The sequence below is a fragment of the Phyllobates terribilis genome, unplaced genomic scaffold (genome assembly GCF_046119375.1).
Source record: "Phyllobates terribilis strain yellow unplaced genomic scaffold, ASM4611937v1 Scaffold_9__5_contigs__length_417890890, whole genome shotgun sequence".
NCBI classification, from domain to species: domain Eukaryota; kingdom Metazoa; phylum Chordata; class Amphibia; order Anura; family Dendrobatidae; genus Phyllobates; species Phyllobates terribilis.
The window spans coordinates 99,659,109-99,678,123 of record NW_027362769.1 but is presented as its reverse complement, the minus strand read 5'-3'; positions in this window follow the sequence as shown (position 1 = coordinate 99,678,123).

Here is a 19,015-nt window from a genome sequence, read left to right as displayed (position 1 = left end):
GATCAGGTACTGATACGAACGTCTTACCGGGAGGGAGACGATTTAGACTCACGGGAGCCACCTGCATTACTCTGGCGGGATCGATGATATACATAGTGATACATAGTTTGTAAAGCCGAATAAAGACTTGCGTCCATCAAGTTCGACCTGTAAGTTCTGTAGTTGCTAAAGTTGATCCAGAGGAGGGCAAAAACCCCAAATGATTTAGCCAATCTTCACCTGAGGAAAAATTCCCTCCCGACTCTGAAACCAGCAGTCAGAATAAATCCCTGTATCAACCTACTATTTTATTCTATTTTTAAGTATATGCAGAAATCTGCCTGGTATCTAGAAAAGCATCCAGTCCCCGCTTGAACTGGTGTAGTGAATCCGACATTACCGTCTCCTCACTCAGTGAATTCCATATTCTCACTGCTCTTACCGTAAAGAACCCCTTCCTATGCTGGTGCTGAAACCTTTTCTCTTCCAGTCTTAGTGAGTGCCCTCTTGTTACCGTAATATCCCTCCTTTTGAACAAATCCCGGGCAAGGTCTCTATACTGTCCCCTAACATATTTGTACACATTTATTATGTCCCCCCTCAACCTTCTCTTTTCCAGGCTGAATAGTCCTAGTTTTGCCAACCTCTCTGGGTATTGCAGTCCCTCCATTCCCTTTATTAATTTTGTTGCCCTCCTTTGTACCTTTTCAAGCTCATTTATATCCTTTCTATATATTGGGGCCCATAACTGAGCACAGTATTCCAAGTGTGGTCTGACCAGTGCTTTGTACAGTGGAAGAACAATGTTCTCATCCTTTGCAGCTATACCTCTTCTGATACATCCCATTACCCTGTTTGCCCTTACAGCAGCGGCCTGACTTTGGGCACTCCAATTTAGTTTGCTATCAATCAAGATGCCCAAGTCCTTCTCCATCTCTGAATTCCCCAATGATTTCCCATTCAGTGAGTACTGGTGACTTCCATTTTTCCTTCCCATATGTATGACCTTACATTTCTCCTCGTTAAACCTCATTTGCCATTTAATGCTCCACCTACCCAGCTTATCCAAATCCCTCTGAAGGTCTTCACTATCCTCTTTTGTATTAATTGTTTTACATAACTTTGTGTCATCTGCAAATATTGATATTTTACTATTTATCCCGTTGACTATGTCGTTAATAAAGATATTAAATAACATTGGGCCTAGTACAGACCCCTGTGGTACCCCACTAGTGACGCTTACCCAATCTGAGTATATTCCATTTATAACCACCCTCTGCCTTCTATCCTTTAGCCAGTTAGCTACCCACTTGCAGACATTTTCCCCCAGCCCCATCATTCTCATTTTGTATACCAACCTATTATGTGGCACGCTATCGAACGCTTTTGAGAAGTCGAGATACACGACATCCACTGTGTAATACTATTGTAGGAACTCGAGGATTCTGATAGCGTGGGGCAATGAACAAGCAGAGACGGGTCTCTTTAGTGCAAATAGTGTATTTGTGCAACAGCAATAACACCCAAAAACAATATACAGATAACCCGTAGTGACATACAATGAAATAGTCCAGCAATATTAAGTCTTTGAAACCTATATAGCAAGTCGGCAATGTTCTTACGACGAAGTCCACACACAAACGTGATCAAAAGGAAAGTGACACACTGGTGACGTGGCTTGATTCAAACACTGCGGGTGTAGTAAAAGTCAGAACCAGGTATGCAGTAGCCACAGGGAAGTCCAAGAACAAGTTCACAAGTTAATCCTAGATGTAGCGTAGATTCAGGGAAGTCCAGAAACAAGTTCACATTTAAGTAATATTCCAGTAAATAGTTCCAGCAGCCCTCAACGGAGGGAGTGAACGAAGGGTTAAACAACACAGTCCAGAAACACAGTTCTTACCGGGTGGAGTAAGGCAAAGGTTAAATTCCAAAGTCAACAGGTTAATGATAACACAGTGAGTGTAGCTTACATAGGCAGAGAATGTCCAGAGCCACAGGCTGCTGCTGAGAAACACGTGAAGATTAACCTGGTAAATACATAAGAGATCTGGGAGATAATAGTAGGACAAGGCAGCTTGACTGAAGGGATACAGAAGCAGAATACTCCAGCAAGGAAGCCAGCACCTGAGCCGGGTTTTAAACAAACGAACAGGAAGTAGGGCATACAAAAACAGCAAACTCCATCTTAACAAAGGGCAAAATCATTCACAAGGTTACCTAGAAAACCCGGAATACTGACATTACTCCCCCCCCTAAAGACGGCCTCCGGACGGTCCAGGACCAGGCTTGTCCGGGTATCTCTGATGAAACTGAGCGACCTTCAGGGGAGCATTGATGTTACTTACTGGTTCCCAAGAATTGTCTTCGGGAGAGTAACCTTGCCATCTAACTAGATACTGAAGCCGGTTCCTATGAAGTCTCGAATCAACAATATCCTGTACCACAAATTGCTCTTCGCCATCAACCAACACTGGTGGAGGGGGAGATACGATACGTCCCTGAAACGTGTTAGGAGAGACCGGTTTTAATAAAGAAACATGAAATACTGGGTGTACCTTTAAAGTCCGTGGTAGCTTCAGCCGACAGGCAACAGAGCTCACAATCCCAGTGATCTTAAATGGACCGATGAATTTCTGCCCCAGTTTCTGCGAAGGAACACCCAATCTTAGATTCTTGGTAGACAACCAAACCGCGTCTCCTACCTTATACATAGGTGCCGGTTTCCGGAACCTATTGGCCGACTTCTTGTAACGCTCCTGTGCTACGGTCAGGGTGTCCTTTAAAACTTCCAGATTACGTTGCAACACCGCCACTCTGTCTTCAACCGCCGGTACCGAAATAGCAACCGGAGACCTAGGCAAAATATTTGGATGATAACCCAGATTGGCAAAAAAAGGCGTTACCTTCGTAGAACTGCTCTGAGAGTTGTTGTATGAAAATTCCGCTAAAGGAAGTAGCTTCAGCCAATCGTCCTGTAAATGACTGACGTAACAGCGTAGATATTGCTCCAAGGTTTGATTTGTCCGTTCGGTCTGCCCGTTGGTCTGAGGATGGTATGCAGAAGACAGGCAAACATTAATGTTGAGTGCAGAACAAAATCCTTTCCAAAATCTAGAGGTAAATTGTATTCCCCGGTCAGAAATGATCTCATCTGGTACTCCATGCAGCCGGAAAACGTTCTGGATAACCAGATCCACTGTCTCTGTAGCAGAGGGAAGACCGGTACATGGAATGAAATGAGCAGCCTTCGTTAAACGATCTACTACCACCAAAATAGTATTTTTACCGCCAGAGGTGGGTAACTCCACAATAAAGTCCATCGAAATAGACCCCCAAGGGCGAGACGGTACAGGTAGCGGTTTAAGAAGACCAGTAGGTGAAACACGAGGAACTTTGTACCGGGCACAAACCTCACAAGAGCGGACATAGTCATTCACATCTTTCAAACAGGTAGGCCACCAAAAAAAACGGCTTAGAAATTCCTGCGTCTTCTGTACCCCCCTATGACCAGCCAATACAGAGTCGTGAACCAATTTGAGAATTCGAAGTCTCACAGCCTCTGGGACATAAATACATCGATCTCTAAGCCACACACCATTCCGAAGGATAAGATTCACGTTGTCAGGTGGAGCAGCAAGAAATACGTCACCGTCATAGGCCAGCTTGATCTCCTGCCACAAGTCCCGGTCCTGGAGCACTCCTACAAAATTGGCATCAGACAAGATGGTCTTAGAAGGGGTCCCAGGCACGGAGTCCACCGTATGGATTCGGGATAATGCGTCAGCTTTCCCATTACGTGAACCTGGGCGGTACGAAATAATAAAATTAAACTGGTTCAAGAACAAACTCCACCTAGCTTGTCGAGGAGAAAGACACCTGGCAGACTTAAGGAATTCCAAATTACGATGATCCGTGAGTACCACTACCTGTTGAGTTGCTCCCTGCAAATGGTGTCTCCATTCCTTAAAGGCAGCAATGATTGCCAAAAGTTCCTTATCTGCAATATCATAGTTCAGTTCAGCAGAAGATAACCTACGAGAAAAGAAGGCACACGGGTGCAGCAAACCTTTGTCTCCGGTACGTTGTGAGAGGATAGCTCCCAATGCACAGTCAGAAGCGTCCACCTCCACGATGAAAGGCAGTGCAGGATCCGGATGCATCAATATCGGAGCCGTGGTAAAACAAACCTTGAGGCGATCAAAGGCTTCCTGAGCTTGCGAAGGCCATACAAACTTCTTCCCTTTTTTGGTGAGAAGAGTGATGGGACGGACAACTTCTGAAAAATTTCGGATGAAACGTCTGTAAAAGTTAGCGAAACCAATGAATCGTTGTACCTCTTTAATGTTTCCTGGTACCGGCCAGTCTAAGATTGCCTGGATCTTGCTGGACTCCATATTCAATCCCTGAGGAGAAATAATATAGCCTAAAAATTGGATTTCGGAGCAATGAAATTCACACTTTTCGAGTTTGATGTACAAATGATTATCTCTCAAACGTCTAAGCACGGTCTTAACATGTTCCCGATGTTCCTGTAAGGAATCAGAGAAGATCAAAATGTCATCCAGGTAAATTACCACATATTGGTCCAATAAATCCCTGAAAATATCGTTGGCTAAATGTTGAAAAGCAGCAGGAGCGTTACAGAGTCCGAATGGCATCACCAAATATTCATAATGTCCATACCCGCATCTAAAAGCTGTTTTCCATTCGTCTCCGGGACGTATACGGAGTAAATTATATGCCCCGCGAAGATCTAATTTGGTAAATACCTTGGCCTGGCGAACTCTTTCCAACAATTCCGGAATTAGCGGCAACGGGTACCTGTTACGAATGGTTACCTTATTTAACTCCCGGTAGTCAATGCAGGGTCTTAGAGTCCCATCCTTCTTCTTTACAAAGAATATAGGGGCTCCCGCTGGTGAAGAAGATGGTCGGATAAATCCCTTGGCTAAATTCTCATCTATATATTCTCGTAATGATTTTAATTCCGGAGCCGCCAGCGGGTAAACATGGCCGAAAGGAATCGCTGCCCCAGGAAGCAATTCTATGGGGCAATCATACGGTCTATGTGGGGGAAGTTGATCTGCCTTCCTCTTGTCACAAACGTCCGAGAATTCCTGGTAAACCAGAGGGAGAGTGGGTACCTGTATTGCCTCTTCCAAGTTCTGGGTGACTGGAACCGCTACCGTTGGACTGATGGTAGGACTACACTTCGGAAGGAAGGATATCTCCTTGGTTTCCCAATTGATGTTTGGATTTTGTGACCGTAACCAGGGAATTCCTAAAATTACAGGAAAATGAGGAGAAGATATTAACATGAATGAAAGTGTTTCTTGATGGTCCGGTTCCATCTTACACTCCAGAAGCACTGTCTCCCGATCTACTGGTCCAGAAACTAATGGGGAACCATCCACTGTTTCCATAGTGACTGGTGAAGCTCTTAGTTGCGTCTTTATACCATGTTCCCTAGCAAAAGAAGAATCCATGAAATTCCCACCTGCTCCAGAGTCTATCATGGCAGAACTTGGTATCCACTGTCCCTCCCACTGAATCTGAATAGGAAGAGAACAATGTGAATATTTCTCCCCTTGGTCTTTAGGGGAAGTCGGCATCAATATAGGGGGAAAAACAGCATCTATCTGTAGACTGGTCTCTGAAACTTCAGACTCAGCGTCAGTGTTGTCATAATCCCCTACTACCGCTAACACCTTGTTGGGTCGCCTGGGACATCTAGGACAATTGATAAGGAAATGGTCTGATTGACCACAATAGAAACATAAGCGCTCACGGAGACGGTATTCGCGGCGTTCATTACTCTCACGTTTTAGTAGCGAGTCCACCTGCATAGGCACCTCCTCGGCCTCCCGCGAGTTTTTGCCTGTGGTTTCCCTAGACGGAAGGGAGAAATTAGTGATGCGATTTACAGCTGCCCATTTTCCTTGTCTGCGTTCAGTTAGACGGATATCAATACGTACACAGTGCTGTAAAAATAACTCAAACTCTTGTGGAGACTCTGAACGAGCTAGCTCATCCTTGATTGCACTGGACAAACCCTTTCTAAAGATTGGCAATAAAGCATTGTTATCCCAGTTGGTGTCTACCACTAACCTTTTAAATTCAGTAACATATTCTATGACTGAACGTTTCCCCTGGCGTAAGGAAAGCAAGGCAGATTCAGCGGTGGCACGGCGATTGGGATCGTCGAACATTTGTGCCATGGCTGTCAGAAAATCATCCAAATTATTTAGACGGGTATCGTGACTTTCAACCATAGGATTTGCCCAAGCCAGTGCCCGTGATGTCAACAACATAATAATACATAGTACCTTAGATCTATCAGACCGGTAATAGGAGGCATGTACATCAAAGAATAATATACATTGGTTAACAAACCCACGGAATTGACTTCGGTCACCATTAAACCGGAATGGAGGCATTTTGGGCATACTAGTGGATGATGTAGGCTCAGTAGGTAAGGCCTCCCGGGCTTCTAACTTAGTACGTAGATCTTGGAGAGCCTGACCAAACACCTGTGCGTTGTGGTCAACCCGGGATTCCATGTCTCTAATCTTAATGTGTATAGTCTCTATCTCCAGCTGCAAGGAGTTAACCATGGTGAACAGTTTGTCTGCCCGTGTCTCAGTCATTGCCCCAGCAGAATCCTCTTTTGGCTGGAGTATCCTGTAATACTATTGTAGGAACTCGAGGATTCTGATAGCGTGGGGCAATGAACAAGCAGAGACGGGTCTCTTTAGTGCAAATAGTGTATTTGTGCAACAGCAATAACACCCAAAAACAATATACAGATAACCCGTAGTGACATACAATGAAATAGTCCAGCAATATTAAGTCTTTGAAACCTATATAGCAAGTCGGCAATGTTCTTACGACGAAGTCCACACACAAACGTGATCAAAAGGAAAGTGACACACTGGTGACGTGGCTTGATTCAAACACTGCGGGTGTAGTAAAAGTCAGAACCAGGTATGCAGTAGCCACAGGGAAGTCCAAGAACAAGTTCACAAGTTAATCCTAGATGTAGCGTAGATTCAGGGAAGTCCAGAAACAAGTTCACATTTAAGTAATATTCCAGTAAATAGTTCCAGCAGCCCTCAACGGAGGGAGTGAACGAAGGGTTAAACAACACAGTCCAGAAACACAGTTCTTACCGGGTGGAGTGAGGCAAAGGTTAAATTCCAAAGTCAACAGGTTAATGATAACACAGTGAGTGTAGCTTACATAGGCAGAGAATGTCCAGAGCCACAGGCTGCTGCTGAGAAACACGTGAAGATTAACCTGGTAAATACATAAGAGATCTGGGAGATAATAGTAGGACAAGGCAGCTTGACTGAAGGGATACAGAAGCAGAATACTCCAGCAAGGAAGCCAGCACCTGAGCCGGGTTTTAAACAAACGAACAGGAAGTAGGGCATACAAAAACAGCAAACTCCATCTTAACAAAGGGCAAAATCATTCACAAGGTTACCTAGAAAACCCGGAATACTGACACACTGGTTCCCCCTGATCTACTCGAGAGCTAACCTCCTCGTAGAAGTCAATCAGGTTTGTTTGGCAGGAGCGATTCCTCATGAATCCATGTTGGTTCGGGGTTAATAGATTATTAGCGTCAAGATGCTCCATGATTGCCTCATTAATAAAGCCTTCAAAAATTTTGCCCACAACGGACGTCAGACTCACCGGCCGATAGTTTCCGGCGTCACTTTTTGCTCCCTTTTTGAATATTGGCACTACATTCGCCTGTCGCCAATCAAGTGGTACAGACCCAGTCTCAACAGAGTCCTTAAATATAAGATATAACGGTCTGTCTATCACATTACTTAGTTCCCTTAGTACCCGTGGGTGTATGCCATCAGGTCCTGGTGATTTGTTTATTTTAATGTTACTGAGGCGTTTCTGTACCCCAGCTTGGGTTAGATTTGTCATACTTAGTGGAGGATTAAGCTTGTCACTTCTCATTTCGCCTGTTAGTTCTTTTTCCTTTGTGAAAGTTGACGAAAAAAATTTATTTAATAGATTAGCTTTATCCTCATCTTTCTCTATGATTTTGCCTTCATCACTTTTTATCGGTCCAATATTATTCGATTTAATCCTTTTACTATTTATATACGTAAAGAACAGTTTGGGATTTGATCTACTTTCCCTAGCAATACGTCTCTCTGTTTCCTCCTTTGCTATTTTTATTTGTTTTTTGCAGGTTCTCGTTTTTTCCTTGTAACACATTAGTGCCTCCTTGCTGTTTTCCTGTTTTAATCTCTTGAATGCCTCTTTTTTGCTATTTAACGCCCCTTTTACGTTCTTATTCAACCATATTGGTTTCCTCTTATTTCTGGCCCTTTTATTCCCATACGGTATATACCTCTCGCACTGAGTATTCAGAATTCTTTTGAAGGTTTCCCATTTACTATTCGTATTTCCTTGATTAAGAACTTTGTCCCAGTCTATAAGTTGAAGGTTTTCTTTCAGCTGATCAAACTTCGCCCTCCTAAAGTTTAATGTTTTAGTTGTTCCCTTATTGATAACCCTACTGAAGGGCATTTTGAAATTGATAATATTATGATCGCTATTACCTAGGTGCCCCCCTATCTGTACCTCAGTTATTCTATCAGGCCTATTAGTCAATATTAAGTCCAACACTGCCTTCCCTCTCGTTGGTTCCTGCACTAGTTGGGAGAGATAATTATCCTTGATATTTGTCAAGAACCTTTTTCCTTTCTGCGATCTACAGGTTTCTGTTTCCCAGTCAATATCCGGGTAGTTGAAGTCCCCCATTACAATCACCTCATTATGTTTTGCTACTTTGTCTATTTGTCCTAATAGTAGTTTCTCATTCTCCTCTGTTATATTGGGTGGCTTATAGCAGACCCCCAGTAATATTTTATTATTATTTTTTGCCCCCTCTATCTCTACCCACATGGACTCGACCCCCTCTTCTCCCTCTCCTATATCTTCCCTTAGTCTGGGCTTTAGACGTGACTTTACATATAAGCAGACTCCTCCGCCCTTCCCCTGTTTCCGGTCCCTTCTAAATAAACTATAATCTGTTAAATTTACCGCCCAGTCGTAGCTATCGTCTAGCCAAGTCTCTGTTATACCTACGATGTCATACCTCTCCTCCGATATAAGCGCCTGCAGCTCATCCGCCTTATTGGTCAGGCTTCTTGCGTTGGTCAGCATGCAAGATAAAACTTTGGGGTTATTTAGCATCCTATTCTTCTCTAACGATCTAACTGTACTATCCCCACCCCCCTCTCCACCCTCATTATATTCACTTCTCCCCTTCCCCCTTGCTTGCCTCACATCCCACCTATTTCCTTGGTTTCCCCCCCCGTCTCTAGTTTAAAAACTCCTCCAACCTATTAGCCATCTTCTTCCCCAGCACCGCTGCACCCTCCCCATTGAGGTGCAGCCCGTCCCTACGGTAGAGCCTGTAGCCGACAGCGAAGTCGGCCCAGTTCTCCATGAACCCAAACCCTTCTGCCTTGCACCAACTCTTTAGCCACTTATTCACCTCCCTAACCTCCCGTTGGCGCTCCTGTGTGGCTCGCGGGATTGGTAGTATTTCTGAGAAAACTACCTTGGAGGTCCTTGCCCTAAGCTTCCTACCTAGATCCCTGAAATCATTTTTAAGGACCCTCCATCTACCACTCACTTTGTCATTGGTGCCAATGTGGACCATGACCGCTGGGTCTTCGCCAGCCCCACCCAGTAACCTGTCAACCCGATCCGCGATGTGCCGGACTCGAGCGCCAGGGAGGCAGCACACCGTTCGGCGATCCCGGTCTTTGTGACAGATTGCCCTGTCTGTCCCCCTAATAATAGAGTCACCCACTACCAGGACCTGTCTAGCCTGCCCTACACTTCCCCCCTCCCCCTCATTACTGGAGCATACACTCCCCCGGCGGTCAGAGGATCTGTCGTGCTCCAATAATGCCGGTTCTGAACCAGCCTTCCTATACTTCTTCCCTCTATCCCTTCTAACCGTTACCCAGCTCCCTGCCTGTTCAGTCTGCGCTTCCCCACTAAGCTCCACCCCCAGTGTTGACCCATTGAGTGTCTGCTCGGTGAGCAGCAAACTCCGTTCCATGTTGTCGATGCTCCTCAGTACCGCTATCTGAGCACTTAGATCCAGGATTTGGGCTTCCAAGTGCACGATATGCTCACATCTCTCGCAGCAGTATGGATCCCTGAGCGGTAGCTCAGGGAATGCATACATTGCGCAAGATGTACACTGCACGGCTCCGGCCAACATGGACGTCATTCTAAATATGGGGATACAGTCAGTATATATGTACAAGTACAAAACACAATTATTTATATATAGGTGTATGGACGGGGATCAATTAGGGATGTGCAAGTGTATCGATTAGATATCGGCGCGGGATCAGTTAAGTATGGACGGGGGATCAATTAAGTATCAATTAAGTATGGACGGGGGATCAGCTGAGTGGGTCAGGTGGATTAATTAAGTGTGGACGGTGTGTCAATTAACTATGGACTGGGATCAATAAGTATGGACTGGGGAAATAATTAATTGTGGACTAGGGATTCAATCAATTAATTATGGACAGGGGGTTTAATTAAATAGGATGGGGGGTAAAGCAAAAAAATAGGTATGGACGGTGGGTCAATTAACTAAGGACTGGGGATCAATAAGTATCAATAATATCAATAAATATGGACTGGGGAAATAATTAATTGTGGTCTGGGGAATCAATCAATTAATTATGGACAGGGGTTAATTAAATATGGTGGGGGATAAGGCAAATAGATAGGGACTGGGGATGAGTAAAAGTGGACAAGGGGAATCTATTAAATAGGACAAGGGGGATCAATCAATTATGGGCTGGGGGGGTCAATCATTTAAATGTGGTCAGGGGGATCACTTTAATATGGACAGGGGGTGGTCGGGGATCAATTAAATGAGGACGGGGGGGTCAATTTAATGTGGTCAGAGGGATCAGTTAAATATGGACGGGGGTGTTCAGGGGAATCAATTTAAATATGGACGGGGGGGTAATCAATTAAATATGGACTAGGGAATACAATACAATTACAATACAGATACAAATACAATACAGTACAGTACACACTTGGGTTCAGTAGGGCCGCTTATCGCGGCCTCCTGCCCCTCACTCACCTCCTCTAGGGACGCTGCACGCTATCACAGCGCTCTTGTCCCTCCGGTCGCCTCTTACCGGTCCTCCTGATCACCTCCTGGTAACCAACACCTGGCACCCTCCGCTGGCCGGCACTGCACGCTGCCACAGCGCTCTCTTGCGCTCGTCCCTCCGGTCGCCTCCTACTGGTCCTCCCGGTCCGCTCGGTCACCTCCGCCTGGCTCTCCTCCCTTCCCCCCACGGGAGAAGTATTGCCTCAAGGCAGCCGTATGGCTGGTGACTTGGGGCCTTCTGTTAGCCCCCGCTCCTGGATGGCGGCGCTGGTCCCTTCTTTGTGACTGAGCCTCCGGGCTTCTATGGCCAGAGGACCTGGAATACCCTGCCAGCTGGTTTCTGCTGCTGGGTATATATCAGTCCCCACAGCCTCGGACTCCTGTGTCCGGTTTTAGTAACTTCAGCCAGGGCGAGCTATATCTCTGCTCACAGCCCCCGGCCTTCAGCTGCTGCTCCTACAGAGCTCCTGTTCTCACTTTCCCTCTCCAGGCTCTGACTGCTCTGCTTGTTCTGCAGGCTCTGTCTCCAATATGTTTAGGTTCTTCCTCGAGATCGGACACCAGAAAGGATCGGGACAAGGCATCTGCTTTGACGTTTTTGTCAGCCGGGCGAAAATGAAGAACAAAATCAAAGCGAGCAAAAAACAAGGACCACCGGGCTTGGCGCGGGTTAAGTCTCTGGGCATGCTGGAGGTAAGCCAAGTTCTTGTGGTCAGTGTAAATTATTACCGGGTGAAGAGCCCCCTCGAGTAGGTAACGCCACTCCTCCAATGCCAGTTTGATGGCCAATAACTCTCGGTCTCCTATGGAATAGTTGCGCTCAGAAGAGGAGAAGAGTTTGGAGAAGAAGCCACAAGTTACCATTCTCCCGGAAGATGATTTTTGAGTAAGTACCGCTCCGGCTCCAGAGGACGAGGCGTCAACTTCCAGGAAGAACTGCTTGTTGCCGTCCGGGCGATGCAGCACCGGGGCGGAAGAGAAGGCCTGTTTTAGGGAAAGAAAGGCCTCCTCTGCTTCGGGCGGCCACTCTTTGGGATTAGTACCCTTACGGGTGAGCGCGGAAATTGGGGCAGTCCGGGAAGAGAAGTGTGGTATGAAGAGGCGGTAGTAGTTGGCGAAGCCCAGGAATCGCTGAATGGCCTTCAACCCCTCCGGTCGAGGCCATTTCTCGATGGCAGACAGTTTCTCTGGATCCATTCGTAGGCCGGTCTGAGAAATAATGTAGCCCAAAAACGGAAGCGAGGTCTGCTCAAAGAGGCACTTCTCGTATTTAGCGAAGAGGTGATTCTGCCTGAGCCTGAGCAGGACCTGACGAACGTCCCTCCGGTGAGTCTGGAGATCCGGAGAGAAGACCAAGATGTCGTCCAGGTACACCACTACGCAGGAGTAGAGAAGGTCCCGGAAGATGTCATTGACCAATTCTTGAAAGACGGCAGGAGCGTTACAGAGACCAAAGGGCATTACCAGATATTCATAGTGGCCGTCCCGGGTGTTGAATGCCGTCTTCCATTCATCCCCCTGACGGATATGAACCAGGTTGTACGCCCCACGGAGGTCCAGTTTGGTGAAGATTCTAGCCCCCCTCAGACGATCAAATAACTCCGGAATGAGCGGAAGGGGGTACTTATTCTTCACCGTGATCTGGTTAAGGCCTCTATAGTCTATACAGGGACGGAGAGAGACGTCCTTCTTTTTGACGAAAAAGAAGCCTGCTCCCGCCGGGGAGGTAGATTTCCGGATGAATCCCCTGGCCAGATTCTCCTCAATATATTCGGACATCGACCGGGTCTCAGCAGCGGATAAAGGATAAATACGCCCACGGGGAGGAGTAGTACCAGGTAACAGGTCGATAGGACAGTCGTATGGTCTATGAGGAGGTAGTGTCTCTGCCTCCTTTTTATTAAAGACATCAGCATAAGACCAATAAGGAATCGGAAGTCCAGGTAGATTAGCTGGGGTAGGAGAAGGACGGACGGGATGGACGGGAACCAGACAGGTCTTATGGCAGTCCTGTCCCTAGCGAAGAACTTCTCCGGTCTGCCAGTCAAGCACGGGTGCATGTCTCTGGAGCCAAGGTAGGCCTAGCAAGAGGGCGTGAGAGAGTCCAGGCAGAACATGAAAGGAGATACTCTCAGAATGCAGCATTCCCACCTGCAGAGTAATGGATTCGGTGATGAGTTGGATGGGGCGTGGTAAGAGGCCCCCATCCACGGCAGCAACAGACAAGGGTACAGCCAGAGGTTTGGTGGGGATGCGGTATTTCTCTACCAGGGACTGTGAAATAAGATTCCCGGCTGCTCCAGAGTCAAGTTGGGCTAGTTCGAAATAACGGTTCTCCCCGCAGACGATTGAGACTGACAGCAGCAGAGATGGAGAGGATTTATTCTTGTCTAGGTCGACCTCTCTGAGCGAACCTAGACACAGGCGTTTCCCGACCTCTCCGGGCAGGCACGGATCCGGTGCTCCTTACTGCCACAGTAGAAGCAGCTCCCCGCGGCACGGCGTAAGTCCTGACGGGTTTTGACCATCTTGGTCTGGTCGACCTGCATAGACTCAGGAGAGTGTACCTGGGTAGAGACGGAGGGAGTGACGGGCTTCTGAAAAATAGGAGCTAGACGTGGTAACCTCCTCTCACGGGTGACCTCTTTGGCACGCTCCTGGAACCGTAGGTCAATCCGGGTGGCAAGAGTTATTAGGTCATCGAGAGTGGTAGGAATGTCCCGACCGGCAAGTTCATCTTTAATACGGCCGGACAGACCCTCCCAGAAGACGGATACCAGAGCGTCGTTATCCCAGGCCAGCTCCGAGGCAAGGGTACAGAACCGTATGGCATATTGGCCCACGGTGAGACTTCCCTGACGGAGGCGTAGCAGTGATGATGCAGATGAGGTCTTCCGTCCGGGTTCGTCGAAGACTTTCCGGAAAGTCGTGAGAAAAGCAGGCAAGTTGGACACCAGGGGGTCTCCTCTCTCCCATAGAGGATTTAGCCAGGCCAGGGCCTCCCCGGTGAGATGGGACATGATGAATGCAATTTTGGCCCGGTCGGAGTTAAACTGGTGGGACAATAGTTCAAAGTGCAGGGTGCACTGATTTATGAAGCCCCGAGCCTGGGCGGAGTCGCCTCCGAAGCGAGGAGGTGCAGAAAGCCGGGGTCCGGGGTAGGATACCATGGTATTAGTGGGCAGCGGAGCTGCCGGATTGCGAGACATGGCACTGGCGGAGGTTGCTGGTGGAGCAGTCAGAGTGTCCAGGCGAGTATTGACATTCCGCAGGTGACCCAGGATGGACTCCTGTTGGGACCTTTGACGGGACAGTTCATGACACAGGTCCGAGAGCGAGGGAGCTTGGGTGCCACCGGGTTCCATGGCCCGAGCAAACTGTAACGGGTCTGGGAGGCGGAACCTCTGAGCTGCTATACAAGGGGGCAGTCCTTGTAAGGGAGCGGGTGGCGACCAGGGAAGATGGGCAGGAGGTCACAGCAGGTGACCGGGACAGTCTCTGAGTGAACGGGCTGGAGGTCACGGCAAGTGACCGGGGCAGTCTCTGGATGAATGGGCTGATGGTCACGGCAAGTGACCGGGGCAGTCTCTGGATGAATGGGCTGATGGTCACGGCAAGTGACCGGGGCAGTCTCTGAATGAACGGGCAGATGGTCACGGCAAGTGACCGGGGCAGTCTCTGGATGAATGGGCAGATGGTCACGGCAAGTGACCGGGGCAGTCTCTGGATGAACGGGCAGATGGTCACGGCAAGTGACCGGGGCAGTCTCTAGGTAAAGGGTTGGTACGACCTGTGGTGGCTGATGATAGACGTGAGCTCCCAGGTGAGCAGGCGAGAGTCTCTGGATGAACGGGTGGTCACAGCATGTGACGGCGGAGCCTCCAGGAAGACCAACAGACAGGCGGCAGATGAGCGCTCCCAGGTGAGCGGGCAGAAGTCTCTGGACAGGCGGGTGGTCACAGCACGTGACGGCAGAGCCTCCAGGTAGGCTAGCAGACAGGAAGCAGATGAGCGCTCCCAGGTGAGCGAGCAGGAGTCACTGGACAGGCAGGTGGTCACAGCACGTGACGGCGGAGCCTCCAGGTAGACTAGCAGGCAGGTAGCAGGTGTGTGCTCCCAGGTGAGCGGGCAAGCTGGTCCATAGACAGACTGACAGGAGTTGGAAGGCAGACCGTCGGACCTCAGGCAATCAGGCAGGTGGCTGATGTGCGCTCCCAGGTGAGCGGGCAGGCTGGTCCTTAGACAGACTGACAGGAGTAGTAAGGCAGACCGTCGGACCTCAGACTAGCAGGCAGGTAGCAGATAATCAGGCAGGAGTCTGGCAGGTAACTGGCAGGTAACTGGCAACGGGACCTGAGGGCTGAAGCAGAGTAGTGAACAGTGCAACAACATTGCTCGGGCACCTCCATTTTGGAGGAGGTGCCTTATATATGGTGAAGTCCTCCGGCCATTGGCCGGGGACTCCTTAGGACGGCGCGCGCGGCCCCTTTAAGAGGGAGGGAGAGCGCGCGCGCGCGCCCTAAGCACAGTGGCCGGGAAGGAGCGCACGCTGCCAGCAGAGCGGGAGGAGGACGCCGGGCACGGAGCAGGGAGGTGAGGGGAACAGCGTCCCTGCCTAGCAGAGGGTAGGGACGCCGGCGCTACACACCCTTTTTGGGTCCTGTGGTAATTGTAGTAGCAGGGTGCCACACCTGGGCCCCAGCGTGCCGCGCAGACTGCCAAGCACTTTATACAGTGACTTGGCTGAGTTTCCCCAGAGCATGCTGTGAAGCATGTCTCCCCCAGTCCAGAGCCCCCCCCTTTGCTTCTGCTCACCGGGCCCCAGACACCATTAATGGCAGTAATGCACTGATGGCTTCCCTGATTGCAGCATTCCTACAGAAATACTGACTTCCCTTGGAGTTCCCACCATCAATGATTCCCTATTCAATGCGCCCATACTGTATGATGCTTCTCAATACAGTAAGAGACCCACATAAATTCCCACACCCACCGTATGAATCTATAAGGGTGTGACATATGCCTCTCCCCCTTAAAACAACGTTTGAAAAGGAGTGTGCTCTTATATGTGATTTTATTGCATTTTTCTCATGTGTGAAACTGCATAGAGTTTTATAGGCACTAACATGCAGTTCTAATGAATTGTGTTTAATGTACAATGTTATTTGTATATAATATATAGGGAAAGTATAAGATACAATTTAATGCTTAGATTAGAGATAGCTAGTGACTTTAGATAGGTGAGGACATAAGGTATAGTATAAGGCTGATAGTTAGATTTAGGAAAGAGAAATATGCATAGGCGTGCGTATTAGCTATAGGAAGTGAAGCACAACGTTAGATACAGTTAATATGTTTGGGACGAAGTTTCATATAAAAGAGGTAGCACTTCCTGGTTAGATTAGATTGAGCTATAGATAAAGTTTTAGTAAGACTTCAAGTCCAGAGGGCTGGAGGGCACAAGAAGCACTGTTCTGGCAGTATGAGAATGTCATCAACAATCTTCAGTAGACATTCCTGTAACGTCCGGGGCCTATAGCCCGAACTAGTCACTGGGATGTCTGCCTTACTCCCTTACAACATGTGGAAGCTGAACAGGGAAACGCGTGAGGGAGATGGCATAGGTCTTGTTAATACTGCGGAGTTGGATAAAGTATCTCAGGGGCTGGAGGAACCAGTAAGCGAAGAGATAGCTCACACTGAAAACAGAGAACATGGAAACGTACTCTGCTGTATCATCAATTGAACTTGGACTGTTAGGTAAAGTTGGACTGTTTGATAAGAAGCAGGTGTCCCCTGATTTGTGTGTGGCTGTTCCTGGACCAAAGGACGAGGATGCAGCGGAGGCCTCCGGCCTGAATGTGAGTACACTGCATTGTACACAGCGTGTCACTAAGGGACTGGGACAATGTTTATTTGTAAGGTGCCAGGGCGTGGAAACACAGCCCTCGACCATGACTACTGCCCTGGGCACCTTACAAAGCCCCCACAGTGGACCACCTATAATATGATGCCCGCAGAGCAACAAACTGCCCTCCAACACATGTACCAAAAGGGAGAAATGCGGGTGTGCTGCGCAGCTGTTATGGAACTCACAGGATTCAGATGAACAGAAATAGATTGTTGTTTATTCCCAATGTGTTTCTAGGTTAAATGAACCTCTTCCTCAGTGGAACCACAATAAAGAACCAACACAAGTACTAACTTACAAAATAAAAAACAAAATAGCCCCAATACCCAGATGGTATGCTTGGGTCTTTGCTGTGTTTAGACTGAGGCTCCGTGAAGCGGGCGCATTGTAGTGATGTCATCACGCCTACTACATTGAGACTCAGATGCACAAGCTGAATGGAAGAGCAAGTGCTGAAGGCTTTCTACTCCACTGTTGTATCCTGAGGATACAGAAACACCTGGTGGGAGTCGAGGTTGTGACTTTTGGCACTAGGGACCCCTCAACTATCTGGCCTCTTAGTGGCCACGTGGTTCTCAGCTGTTAGTGGTATGGAATGGGTATCTCTATATGCATCTCTTTTTCTGGTCCCTGGGGGATTTGACTGTATCCTACCACATCCTTTAGACTGTAATAATTTTTTTAATTTTTCATCATATTGACTCCCATACATTTCAGCTGCCATAATGTGCTCACACACTGCTGCCCTGCACCAGCAATACAGGAAGAAACTATATGTCTTTAATATGGTCATTAAGGTACCAAAAAAAAAAAAATAATAAAACCACCATTAAAAAAAAAGAGACCAAAAATATTTTTCTTCTAAAGACTTACATCTCAATAATAAAAGTAAAAGTGAATAATTTAAATATTCCTTTTGTAGCGCCGGCGTCCCTGCCCTCTGCTAGGCAAAATGGAGGTGCCCGAGCAATGTTGTTGCACTGTTCACTACTCTGCTTCAGCCCTCAGGTCCCGTTGCCAGTTACCTGCCAGTTACCTGCCAGATTCCTGCCTGATTATCTGCTACCTGCCTGCTAGTCTGAGGTCCGACGGTCTGCCTTACTTCTCCTGTCAGTCTGTCTAAGGACCAGCCTGCCCGCTCACCTGGGAGCGCACATCAGCCACCTGCCTGCTTGCCCGAGGTCCGACGGTCTGCCTTCCAACTCCTGTCAGTCTGTCTATGGACTAGCTTGCCCGCTCACCTGGGAGCACACACCTGCTACCTGCCTGCTAGTCTACCTGGAGGCTCCGCCGTCACGTGCTGTGACCACCTGCCTGTCCAGTGACTCCTGCTCACTCACCTGGGAGCGCTCATCAGCTGCCTGTCTACTAGCCTACCTGGAGGCTCTGCCGTCACGTGCTGTGACCACCCACCTGTCCAGAGACTTCTGCCCGCTCACCTGGGAGCGCTCAACTGCCGCCTGTCTGTTGGTCTTCCTGGAGGCTCCGCCGTCACATGCTGTGACCACCCGTTCATCCAGAGACTCTCGCCTGCTCACCTGGGAGCTCACGTCTATCATCAGCCGCCACAGGTCGTACCAACCCTTTACCTAGAGACTGCCCCGGTCACTTGCCGTGACCTCCAGCCCGTTCACTCAGAGACTGTCCCGGTCACCTGCTGTGACCTCCTGCCCGTCTTCCCTGGTCGCCACCCGCTCCGTTACAAGGACTGCCCCCTTGTATAGTAGCTCAGAGGTTCCGCCTCCCAGACCCGTTACAGTTTGCTCGGGCCATGGAACCCGGTGGCACCCAAGCTCCCTCGCTCTCGGACCTGTGTCATGAACTGTCCCGTCAAAGGTCCCAACAGGAGTCCATCCTGGGTCACCTGCGGAATGTCAATACTCGCCTGGACACTCTGACTGCTCCACCAGCAACCTCCGCCAGTGCCATGT